The 10,978-nt window shown below is 40.6% G+C and overlaps 1 non-coding gene across 1 annotated transcript; it reads left to right on the top strand.

The window, feature by feature from the left end:
- Window positions 1-8,741: 8,741 nt before the first annotated feature.
- Window positions 8,742-8,893, top strand: LOC114608115. Its single transcript, XR_003709299.1, has one exon. It is a non-coding gene; the product is annotated as a U12 minor spliceosomal RNA (small nuclear RNA).
- Window positions 8,894-10,978: the final 2,085 nt, after the last annotated feature.

Raw genomic sequence — 10,978 nt, 5'->3', positions numbered from 1 at the left:
GGAGGGAGGGAGGGAGGGAGGGAGGAGGAAAGAAAAGAAAAATGTATGGGCAACATTATGGTGACACAGAACGTAACCTTTAATTTAAGCAAAGTATCTTTAAGTCCATACTCAAAACTGAGCAGAGGAAAGACAATGTCTCCCTAGAAAGAGCAATAATGAAGAAAACTTTACTTTGAACTCCACTACATTCATTGCTGCTGGCAAGATCTGCAGGTGCTAAAAGTAGTGGGTGGAAATACAGTTATCCACAAACCATTCCTGCCAAAGACACATAACTGGAATCTAATGGAGAAAAAACATTAGAGAAAAACTAAACTTTCCGCAAAATAATTGACCAGAATTCATCAAAAGTCAGAAGGTCCTGAACACTGGGAACTGGGAAGCCAGACATTTCAGAGGCACTGAGAAGCCATGACAGCTAAATGTAATTTCAGATGCTGGATTGGATCCTAGAACTGAGAAAAGATGGGACCGAATAGACTAGAAAAACCAGTAGCCTGAGTGAACAACAGCAGACCAAAGTTGATTCCAGTTCTGAGCATCCTGCTGTGGTAACGGAAGTTGATAACATCATTACAAGCTGCCTGAAACTTTGCTATTCTTGGTGTTTTTCCATCAGACAGAAATGGTTTCAAAAATAAAAATAAAATACGAGTTAAGATTCTGAAGCCATCTGTCCTTGAAGTTTCTACTTTAGGCTAGTTCTCCAGAGAGCAAAGATGTGTCTCTTTGTTAGTCTGGACAGACCAAGGGCCACCCTCTAGCATAGCAGCTAGCCCCAAGTCAGATGTTTGCCCCTCAGGGTTCAATTTTGTGAATTCCATTTCTGAATTCCTACTTCTGTCCTTTAGAAGAGATAGAGAGCAATCCACGATCCAAGAGCAAACATTCATCTTGGCTGATGCTGCACCCTGGGTGTGAGGTTCCTACGGACCCTGTCTCAATTCAACCCATGCCCACTATTGGTTAAATAAATCTCAGCTCCCTTTGCTCTTAATCCAACTCTTCCTGGATAGATCCATAGGCATGCATCCTTATCTCCTAGAGTATTCATAAACAAATCCAGAGACAAGTACTCCATGTCACTATTATAGAATGGATATTGGTGATACTGCACATTAAATTATCGTCCTTCTGGCAAGTGGCCTTCACGTCCTGTTTGCTAAGAGAAACTTGAAATGATAATGTAGCCTACTTGTATGAACAGCAGGAATAGTGTTGTAGCTACGAGCACAGCCAGCCATCTGGGATTCTGTGGGAGAGTTTAGATGCACCAGAGACACCTTGGAAATCATCCGTCAGCATGGTTTAAAGGGGGAAAGAGTAAAACATAGAGACCGTTCAGTGGGGAACTGGGTTCAGATCTCCGGCACTCCTGTAAAAAGCCATGTGTTATGGTTCACGCCTGTTATCCCAGATCTGAGCGGAGACAGGAAGATAGAGAGATCTTCCTGGCCAGCAATTCTAGCCCATCAAGTGAGCTCCCAGGTTCAGTGAGAAAATGTGTCTCAAAATATAAAGTGGAAAGCAACAGAGGTCACCAACATTGATATGTCTTCAAGCACACACAGTACACACACACACATGCATACAATAAACACACACAAATAATAAAGTATCATCACTAAGAACCCTGGGCAGTAACACAAAGTGTTTAACAAAACAAGAAAACATTATGAAGTAGAACTGCATGTAAGCTTGGTGATTGAGGTGTAAATCAGAGTTTCCCTGCTAAGCACCTCAATTCCTACCTGTTATGTTTTAGATATGAAATGCCCCCTGAAGACATTGTACACTGAAGGTGTTGTCCCCAGCTGGTGTATCTGGTGATCACACCATGAGAGCTTTAACATGACCAATGCAGTGACCGATGGATGGAGTCATAATCCAATGACATTACTGAAAACTGTTAGAAACTTCTGGATGTGGGTGGGGCCTAGTTGCAGCAAGTAGATTGATTGGCTTTATCTTGGGAGGATATTTTGTCCAGTGGCCCTTCTCTGCTGTTTCTCTCTCCCTCTTGTCCACCATGAAGTGAGCTACTTTGCCCCAACATATGCTTCCTACCAATGATGTTCTGCTCCTTCCAGAGGCCCTGAAGCCATGGAGCCCAGTGACTGTGCACTGAAACCTCTGAAGCCAAGAGCCACATTAAACTTTCCCTCCTTTCAAGTGACTTTCTTAGGTTATTACCACAACTATAAGAAGTCCAACTGAGGTTCTGTTTTTGAAAAAAATAAAATAAAAAGGAGTGGGCAATACCCATTTCTTTTGCCTTTGTGGGAAGTGTTGCAACATTATCAAATTTGTAATTTCCGTTTACTAGAAGCCTCTCCACATCTCAGCACTGAGACCTGGTTTTCCATATGTGGGTATCTCCGATAGGAGAAAGTCATCAAATCCTTAGCTCACTTTTCTTAGATAAGTTTTTGTTTGTTTCATTTTGAGATTTTCTCTCTATGTAGCCCAGGCTATTTTTTGAATCTGTAATTCTCCTGCCTCAACTTGCTGAGCTTAATTTCATTTTCACATATTGACACAGAGGATTGAAGGAAAGATCGACATTACATAATTCACAAACTAATACACATCTCCTTTAGAGAGGAACAGAATTAACTTACAGAAGAGTTAAGTGGCACATGAAGTCACTGTGCTCACTTGGGTCTTGGATGGGAATCTTAATGGCCTGTTTCACAGAATTGAATCCTTTATAAAAATCATATGGAAATGAAAGAGACCACTGAAAAGGACTAAAGATTAAGGAATTGTGCAGACTGGATTCCTCATGACTTGGGATGGCTTCCTTCTACTCTTAGCCTTAAGAAAATGTTGCTAAGCACCCATAGTAAGACCAGGAAGTCTCAGAAATGCCATCTCTCCTCCAGAAACTGACCAGAGAGAAATGATCCTGCTAAGAGAACCTCATGCCCTAAACTAAACTAATTTCTGCATAACAAAATGAAGTCTGGGCACATTGAAGAAATGACCAAGAACTGTTTCCTAGAAGATACACTTTCGAAATCATTCAGTCACCTCAGCATGATCCAGACATCAAAGGCCACAAGAGGCATCACAAGAATGTCATTCCATCTTTCTTATGACTGTAAATATAAAAATCCTCAGTTAAATCCCAACAAAAAAAAAGCCAGCAACATATACAAAGCATGATATACTGTGGCCAAGAGGGGCTTATCCTGAGAATGCAGGGGCAGTCCACCATGAAATGCCAATCAACCCTACATTATTAGAATTTTGGGAGAAACGTTACACGGTTGTCTCAATTGAAGGAGGAAAAGTATCTAACAGAAGCTAATGTCCTTTATACTCACTAGGGGGAGAAGAGGACACTCCCATCTGTGAAAACTTCAAAGCCAACATCATATTTAATGATGAAAGAATAAAGTCTTCTTTTCTTGATGTCAAGAACAAAATGAGCTGTCTATTCTTCCATTTCTATTTAATCCTGCATGGTTCTGGCCAGAGTTAGGCCAGGAGAGAAAATCAAAGGTATCTGTATTATAAAAGAGAAAGAAAAGCCCTCCAATTCCAACAATACACCTTTGTATACAGAAAATCCTAAGCACTTAACTAAAAAACTATTAGAATCAGCAACCAAATGTAACAGAATTGCAGGTTATAAACTCAATATAAAACTCAGTTACATTTCCCTATACTAGAAAGCTTATATTCCTGGGATAAATCCCATTTTGTCACAGTAGCTACCTTTTCCCAGATAAGACCAGTAAGAAAGGGATAGGTAAGACAATCTAGCTGGTAAAGATGTTTGCTGTCAAACCTGGTGACCTGAATTCAATCCCTGAAACCCATTTGATGGAAGGGAACTGACCCCTATAAGCTGTCCTCTGTCCTACACATACACACATGATGACACACACATACACAGGAATGCACTTGAGTGCACACACACAATAGAGATAGATAGATAGATAGATAGATAGATAGATAGATAGATAGATAGATATAGATGATAGGTAGGTGATAGATGATAGAGATAGATAGTAGATAGATGCATAGATACATAGAAGATAGATAATAGATGATAGAGATAGTAGATAGATAGAGATGGATAGATAGATGATAGACAGATAGATACATAGATAGAGGGATAGATAAAGGGATAGACTGATAGATAGAGGGATGGATGGATAGATAGATAGATAGATAGATAGATAGATAAGAAAAGGTCCAGAAGAAGACAAAAATGTTCATTCTCACTGCTCTTATTCAGCATCTTACTAGAAGCTCTTTATAATGCAGTAAGAAAAAGAAAATAAAATGCATAAAGATTGGGAAGGAAGAAAAAAAGACCTGTACACCTTCAGACAGAGTTTTTAATTTAACAGTCTGGCAAGCCAAGGACAGGTAAGATTCTGCAGAGCCTTACCAACCTAAGACAGAAGTGCATTGCTTTTGATAATGCATATTCCACAACATGCAAGGCAGGTGTTCTTGTCAGAACGACCTAAGACAGGCTCAGTCTTGTTTATGAAATAAAAAAGGGGGGAAGAGGAGAGCTTTGGGGGCTGCTAGGTAAGAATCTGACATTGGCCAAGGACAAGGAAGTGGGCTTCAGGCAAGAATCTGACATTAAGCTAGAACAAAGAAGTAATTTCAGGCAGGAATCTAAATCTTAGGCTAAAACAAAGAAGTAGGCTTCAGACATGAAAATGACTTTGGGCTAGGACGGAAGTAGGCTCAAGTATTTTGGTCATCCTGACAAGCCTTAGAAACAGTGATCATGGGAGTGATCATGGAACTTTGTTTATTGCTTTGCTTATTCCTTGACTATTTGTGCTTATTGTCTTGTTTGTTCCTTGACTCTATTCTTGTTCTTTGCATCTATTGTATTGCTAGTTCCTCAACCTGGAACTGACCTTAATACTTGCATGTAACTAAAATGGTATAAAAGCAAAAAGGAAGAGGGAGGATGGGATGGGGTTTTTTGGGGGGGGTGGATAATGGAGAAAAGGGATGACATCTGAAGTGTAAATAAATAAAATATCCACAAAAAAAAATCTCTACTTTCAGATCAGTCAAACGTCTGAGTGAGAAATCCAAGAGAAACACACACACACACTGAGATACACACACACATACATATATACACACACACTCAGACACACACACACACAGACACACATTCACACACTCAGGTACACACACACATACATATACACACTCAGACACACAGACACACACTTCTACACACATACACTCACACCCACTCACACACTCAGACACACACACACAAACTCAGACACAATACATACACACACACACACACATCACTAGCTCCTAATTAGAGCAAAATTTTTGTGTACATGCTTAGCTCAGCAAAGAGCAACTGGAATTTAAAATTAACACATTGCCTTTTACATTATCATAAAAATAAAATGTTTATACATAAATGTGCCTAATATCTTTAAGATCTATATGAAGAAAGATACAATGCTTGATGAAAGAAACCAAATAAATAAATAAGAATATTTCATGTGTGTAGGCAAACTGAATATTGTCAAGATGTCAGTTTGTCCCAGTTTCAGCTACAGACTCAATGAACACTAATTAAAATACCATGTTATGGAGACTGGAAAGATTGCTCGGTGGTTAAGAGCATGTTCTGCTCAGAGGACCCAAGTTCAGTTCCCAGCACCCACAGAGGACAGCTCACAACTACCTGTCACCCCAGCTCCAAAGGACCCAACACTCTCTTCTGGACTCTATCAGCACCACTACTCACATGTGCACATACTCACAAACAAAAACATACACATATACACATATTTTTTTTAAAAAAAGAAATCCTTTTAAAAATACCATCTTGTGCATGTTGACAAGCTTATTCCAAACTTCATCTATGAGAAGGCAAAAGACCCAAATTAAACACCACAATACTGAAGAAGAAAAAACCAGAGAACTGTCACTGCTCAACTTCAGAACTCACTGTGACGGAACAGAATGGAAAACCCAGGAATAAACCCAAATAGACAGAAGAATCTCAGCCTTGGCTGAGAGACAACGGCAGTGCAGCAGAACAGACAGAGTGTTTTCAACAGACGGCATGCTGAGGTGACTAGAATGTGCATTCAGAGCACTTTAAAATGTAGACACAGACTTGATACTGTTCAGAACATTTAAAAGATGAATTGTAGACCCAACACTATAAATCAAAAATAGAAAGCAGTGGGAAGAATTCTAGGTGGCCGTGAGCTTGGCAATCACTGCTTAGATGGAACGTCAAAAACAATCTATGAAAGAAAGAAGAGTTGATGTGGGATAGGACCTCATTAAATTCAAAAATCTGTATTCTGTCAAAGATGATATTAAGTAAGTAAAAAGAAAAGCCACAGACATGAAGGATATCTTTCCAAAACACATATCCAATGAAGGAACTGGTACCCAAGGCAAAGAAAGAACCCTTAAGAATTTAACCATAAGGCTGGAGAAAAGGCTCCATGTTCAAGAGCACTGGCTGCTCTTCCAGAGGACCTGGGTTGGCTTCCCAGCAACCACACGGCAGCTCACAACTGTTCCTCCAGTTAAAAGGGATCTGATGCCCTCTTCTGGACTCTGCACATACTGCACCCATATGGTGCACACACATACATGTGCACAGGCAAACCACCATACACATAAAATAAGAAAAAAAATTCAACTATAAAAAACTCCAAGGTTTTTTTATAGTTACTCCGAGTTACTGTTGTAGGGATGCAGTGATCTGACTGCTTTGAATGACAGTTTAGCCATTGTCTCATGGTGTTATTCAAGTAAGTTTAAAACTAGCACACATAAAGAGACCTTCACAGTGCTTACAATCACTAAAACGTGAAAGGCAACAGGATGTCCTTTAAAGGGTGAATAAATGAACTGTGGTGCATTCGTACAATGAAATATTATTATTCAGCAATAGGCTAGCAAGTCACCAAAAGATGTGAAGAAAACCTTATTAATGCATTTGCAGACTGAAAGGAAACAACCCATGGAAGGCACATACTGCACAGGCTGAGGTATAATGAGCTTACCATTATCTGTGTCGTTCCCTCCAAGTTTTGGGACACTACCAGTCTAAATGGCTTTAAGTAACACTTATGGTTTAAAATATGTTTGATATTTTTTATGTTTTCTGTATTTCCGAGTGTTGCTATCATTTTTCTTTGAATATTTTTAGACCAACTTTCCAGCCACCACAAGGGGAGCAACTTTGCTACACTAACGAACCCAGAGACAATAGAACAAGCAATTGTGTACTGAAATCATGAGACATTAATTTTGCATTAATCTTTCCTCATTATAAATAGATCCATCTTGGGAATTTGATATAGCCATGGGAAGCTTACCAACACAAATAATCAACATTTTTAATAACTTAGAGCATCAAAGGTTTAATTTTTACTTGTATTATATGTTCACCATGGATCTAATGGTCTCTCCCTGTTCCATGACACCTCCCCTCTGAGATGAAGTGATTTTTTTTTAAAGCAGATTATCTAGCAAATGGTTTTCCTCACAGCAGAGATGAAATAATTTAACACTTTTTAGGGGAGCATGGGTGGCTTGCCCACATATATGTCAGTGTACCATGAACATGCATAGTGCTGGAGGAGGCCAAAAGGGGGTTTAGATGTCATGGAACTGGAGTTACAAAGGGCTGGGAACCACCACATGGGTGCTAAGAATCAAACCTGGATCCTCTGGAAGAGCAATGAGTGCTCCTGACTGCTGAGCCATCCCTCCAGCTCCAAGAACGTGATATTAAACATCTGCTTATAAATTGCATGGTGTCATTTCTGCCTTGATTCTATAAAATAAGTCCAATTGCATACTTCCTTCTGACTTCAGTCAAGTGGAGATAGGTGATCCTACGAGAAGGGGGAGACCCAAGACCTAAGGCCAATTCAGGTCCAGTAAGTTGGAGATCTGGAATCATGCACCAACAGGGTTTGCAAATGCATGGGGGAAAAGTGCAACCTATGAACAAAAATGTTTGTCAGGCTTGTCTTTATTTGGCTGACTTCAGGAATGGATGACAGACATTTTCTCCTTTAAGTTCTAGATCTGTCCAAATGGCATGAGGCTTGAAAGGGTTAAATAATTCATTAGCACAATACTCAAATCTAGGACAGGCAAGATTGCCAGGACGCAAGATAACCTGAGTGCATTAACTGTGGTGCATTCATACAATGAAATATTAGTCAGCCATAAAAAATAAAAAGGGCTAGCAAGCCATCAAAAGACGTGGAGAAAACTTTATTAAATGCATTTGCTAACTGTGGTAGTTTCTATATGCTTGGCTCAGGGAGTGGCACTATTAGAAGGTGTGGCCCTGTTAGGGTAGGTGTGGCCTTGTTGAAGTAGTTGCTTGATGCTAAGAATACACAAGGTAGGAGTGAACCAATTCCCACAAGTTGTCTTCTGACCTCCACACAAATGCTGTACTACTTGTGTGCATGCATGTGTGTGTACATGCATGTGTGTGTACATGCATGTGTATGTGTACGCACGCACATACTCGTGCAAAAGTTTGCATGCATAGACATAACATACTTTAAAGAAATAAATGTAATTATTTAAAATTTTTTCAATTGAAACCCAGTTACATGGTTGAAAATGTATCCACTGTGGCTGGACTTCGGCAACACAGCTCCTGTACCTCAGGTTCAGGAGCATCGAGAAGGAGGAGGCAAGAAGACTGGAAAAGCCAGAGGACAAGAAAGCCAATACCTGACACTTATGAATAAGGAAAACAACAATTCCAGGTGACGCCAGAGTTCTCACTGCTAATGTGAGAAGAACGTTTGAGCAGATAAAGGTTGTCCCTTAAGGTAACCACCTACTTTGCAGGACGCCTGGCTGAAGTGAAGTGTACCTTTAATCCCTTTAATCCCTTTAAGTGCTCAGGAGGCAGAGGCAGGCAAATCTCTGAGTTCGAGGCCAGCCTGGTCTACAAAGTAAATTCCAGGACAGCCAGGGCTATACAGAAAAACCCTGTCTCGAAACAAACAAACAAGAGGGGTGGGGGAGGGAGGGAAGGAGGGAAGGAGGAAGGGAGGAAGGGAGAGAGAGTCTGTTATGAGATTGTGTCCCCTGGAAATAACAGAAAAGCTTCACCCATTGTCCTAGTTACTTTTCTATTGCTGTAATAAAACGCCTGATCAAGGCAACTTGTGAAAAGAAATCATCTAATGGGCTTACAGTTCCAGAGGGTTAGAGTTGATGTGGTAGACAGGAGAGGAGAGAACAGAGTAGAGGAGGGGAGGGGAGGTGAAGGAAGGAGAGGAGAGGGACTGGGGTATCGAGCAGTCCTCTTATACACTGCCTGGCAGCAGCACAGGTAGTAATGGCAGCAGGTGATGGTGTAACTGTTGCTAGGTTTCTGGGAGCAGTCTAGGAGAACTGTCTGTAAGCAAACAATGAGATTTTGAACTTTTGGTATGGGGCCCCTAGCTGGTGGAAGTGGCTCACTGGGTGGGCCTTGAAGGCTATGCCTCCAGCTCCAGGTTCATGGTCTCTGTGTCCTGGCTGGTCATGATGTGAGGACTCCCAGCAGCAGACTCCGCAGCCGTCATGGGCAGATCTGTCCGTGGTCCCTATGCCTTCCCTGTCATGGCAGAGTGTACGTTCTGAAACCATAAGCCAAAATAAGCTCTTCCTGCCTCCTGTACACTCCCTCACCCAGGTCAGAGAAAAGTATCAGAGACAAAGTCATCAAATTCCCTACCATAGCACCAGTGACCTAGAGAGAGTTGATCTTTTGCTTTCTTCTCATTTGTATAGACTGCAAACCATACCAGATACCTTCTTGTTACCTCAGTTGGTCTATTTTGTCATTTTGTATACCTCATTTATTCAGAAAATATCCACAAGAGGTGGGTAAATAGCTCAGTGTTAGAGTCCTTGCCTAGCGTGTGTGAAGCTCTGATTCAGTACTCATAAAGTGCACGTGCGCACACACACACACACACACATACACACTACATATATATATATATACACATTGAATTTTATTCTTACCTAAGGGAACTAAATAATGTTAGTAATTAGAAAAGCTAAAAAGAAGCTCAAATAAAAAAACAAACAAACAAAAAGGAAAAAAAAGTGATGTGACATTTTCTGTATCACCACACCCTTTCTTCGTGCAAGACTTCAAAGGATGCCATGTTTGCCCCATCTGGCAGATGTAGGAACAGAGCCTGTACTTTCCCAAGGTTAGCTAGCTCATCTTCTTCCTATTATTCTATGTGGGTGAGCAGCTTAATATTTTTAAATAGTGCCTTGGTTAGATTTGTTTCCATATTTCTGGTTGTAATCTACTAATAACTACATCTATTCTTTAAGTCTATTTGGTCAGCATAGCAATAAGCAAAAGGCTTGCTTTCCTTCTGAGAATGTCAAAGAAGGCAGAGGCCTTTTTCTCACGCTTCTCTAAGTAACACCGCCCTCTTGTGGCCCAATGGTGAGTTGCGGGACCATTCAATGTCTCCTGTTTAGCAGGCAGTGAGAACAACTTCCAGAAAAGTTTTCTGTTTGAATTGGATCTCATAGAGAAACGAAAGCTATCTCCACGTTACATCATAAGCTCTAAATACAATGTTTCTCTGCAAAGCAGCGCCAAGTGAGAATTCACTCAGCCCGTGGTTATTAAGCACCAGAGATGTATTGGGCAAAAGTTAAGAATACAAAAGTGAACAAGAACATTTTCTGTGTTTATAGAATATAAGACATTACCTCTGCACTTCTTGGAAATGTGCACCTTTAAAGCTGGAGACTTGAGCTTGCCACTAACTAATTATATGACTTTGGACACATCACCTAGACTGTCACCCAAGTGTCATTGTGAGAAGAACTAGATACCAGTATTACCTGCTTTATCTAGATACCCAGTGCTCTGTGAAATATTAAACACTCTGTGTGTGTGTGTGTGTGTGTGTGTGTGTGTGTGTGTGTGTGTGTGTGT

This window comes from Grammomys surdaster, unplaced genomic scaffold, assembly GCF_004785775.1.
Source record: "Grammomys surdaster isolate TR1022 unplaced genomic scaffold, NIH_TR_1.0 125876, whole genome shotgun sequence".
NCBI classification, from domain to species: Eukaryota; Metazoa; Chordata; class Mammalia; order Rodentia; family Muridae; genus Grammomys; species Grammomys surdaster.
Note: the sequence above shows the minus strand (reverse complement) of the source record. Positions and strands in the feature narration are given on the sequence as shown.